Source organism: Capsicum annuum, chromosome 6 (genome assembly GCF_002878395.1).
Source record: "Capsicum annuum cultivar UCD-10X-F1 chromosome 6, UCD10Xv1.1, whole genome shotgun sequence".
In the NCBI taxonomy this organism is placed as follows: domain Eukaryota; kingdom Viridiplantae; phylum Streptophyta; class Magnoliopsida; order Solanales; family Solanaceae; genus Capsicum; species Capsicum annuum.
Genome location: NC_061116.1, coordinates 51163820 through 51166161, shown reverse-complemented (window position 1 = coordinate 51166161; position 2342 = coordinate 51163820). Strand labels below are relative to the sequence as shown.

Sequence of the window (2342 nt, the reverse complement as noted above, 5' to 3'; positions counted from 1 at the left end):
ATTGTCACCAAGGTAAACATATTTCAAGTAAGGAGAAAGTACCTTAAGCTTCAATTTTGGGGCTTCATCAATTAAAGTTTTAGGGGATGGACCAATTGGCCTATTCAATGGCTCAAAAGGTAGTTTTCTTATTTCAATTACCGCTGAATTCATGACTTGAACTAATTGTAACGCCTCCATATCTCTATAAAGATCACGACCTACCAAGGCTCGCTCTAATGAATCATCTGACAATAACAGCCTCTAATCAGACTCAAGATCTATAATGGATATAGCAGATAACTTCTCATATATAGCTGACAATTTTAGCACCTTATACACATAAAAAACCTCCACTTTATCATGGTCTCTCATCGTTATCTTTCCTGTTTCTATATCAATTAATAATTATCCTATTACTAGGAAAGGTCATCCCAAAATAAATGGAACAATAGGATCAACTTCAAAGTCAAGAATTACAAAGTCCACTAGAAAGATTAGGGATCCCACTTGTACCAAGACATCTTTGATAATACCATCGGGGCTAGCAAGGGACCTATCTGTCAACTGCAAAATAATAGTAGTGGGTTTGGGACTCCCAAGACCCATCTTCTGATACCAAGATGTGGGTATAAGATTTATGCTATCCTCCAAGTCACACAATCCACGAGCACTGATGGTCTGCTCTATTGTTATCTGCAAAGTGAAACTACCTAGATCCTTTAGTTTTATGGGCAATTTGTTTTGAATCATGGATGTACACTCCTCAGTAAGTGAAATTATAGCATATTTGGTCAACCGGTTCATGTTCGCCATTATATTCTTTAGGTACTTTGCATATTTTGGAACACTCTGTAGAATATCAAGAAGAGTAAGATTTACTTGAACCTGCTTTAGAAGATCTAAAAATTTCTTATAATTGGCCTCCTCTTGATGCTTTGTTTGTCTTTGAGGGAATGGTAGAGGTAGAGTCTTCTTTTCTTTATGAGTTTAATCACTTGTAGTTTTTTTTCTACCTCTTTCTCTTCATTGACCTTAGGATCATCATCAATGGTTGTAGGACTAACCTGCTTAGATATTGCTTTCTCTAACTGCAACTCACTCGTTATTGTAATTGCATTTACCTACTTTGGATTTACTTCTGTATCGCTAGGTAAAGCTCCTTGAGGTCTTGTATTTTGTTCTCCTACAATCTGACCGAATTGCAACTCCAAATTTCTACTAACCAACTATTGACTATTCAACTGTTCTGCAAAATGTGCTTGATTAGCTAAAATTTGCTTCAGCATCTCCTCTATATTCTTTGTTTAATTGGTCGCTTGATTATTCTGGACCTGCTATTGATTTTGGTACACTGGTACCTTATACTGATTAGTATTTTATGCCTGATTTCCACCCTATAAGAAATTGGAATGGTTTCTCCAGTTGGGATTATACGTATTACCAAAATTCTGCTATCCCTACCGATTTGCATTCCCCACATAGTTAACAAAATATGGATTAGCCATACAAGCATCTATTGCATGCTCACTACTTCCATAAACCTCACACCAGGAATATTCCAATTGAACTGCATTAGCTATAGCTGTTGCTTGTGGAATCCCCAACTTAATATTATTAAGCTGCGTAATCATATGATTTTACATTGCTGTAATCTGTGCTTGTAATGTAGTAAACTGTTCTACCTCCAATACCCAGCAACCTTCTTAGGAGCACTCCTCAAATCAGCATGCCAATCAGGATTCCCTTATGAAATTTGATTCAACAGTGTGTACAATTCTTCATAAGTCTTTTCCAGAGCCTACCCACCTGCTGCTGAATCCAATAGAATCTTGGTTTTTGGCTCTAATCCCTCAATGAAAGTATAACAAGAACATCATTAGACTGATGATGGTGAGGGCAATTTCTGATCATACCCTTAAATTTCTCCCAAGGCTGGTAGAGATTCTCTTCTTCTTTCTGTATGAAACTCAGAATCTCACTTGTTAAACGTGCAGTCTTCCCTGATAAAAAGAATTGAATAAGGAATTTCTAAGCTAGATCTTCCTATGAAGTGATAGAGAGTGATGGTTTATCATGTAACTACCTTTTTGCTTCTTCAGTTAGAGAAATAAGGAAGAGTGTCAATCTGACATAATCAAAATTCACCCCTTCCAGAATGTAAGTATTGCTTATTTCTAGGAAGTTCGGTATGTGTTGTTGCGGGTCTTCATGTGAAAGGACATGGAATTGCCCCACTAAATTCAACAATTGCACTATATTCTGCTTCAATTCAAATTGACCACCTAGTTTGGGCTTGTGAATACTATTCATCACATAGATCATGAGCAGGATTGACACCTCACGAATAGGTCTAGCAGCTG

At 36.9% G+C, this 2342-nt stretch overlaps 1 non-coding gene across 1 annotated transcript; it reads left to right on the top strand.

Moving 5' to 3' along the window:
* Positions 1-1864: 1864 nt before the first annotated feature.
* On the top strand, positions 1865-1971 carry LOC124899808. Its single transcript, XR_007057372.1, has one exon. It is a non-coding gene; the product is annotated as a small nucleolar RNA R71 (small nucleolar RNA).
* The last annotated feature ends 371 nt before the right edge of the window (positions 1972-2342 follow it).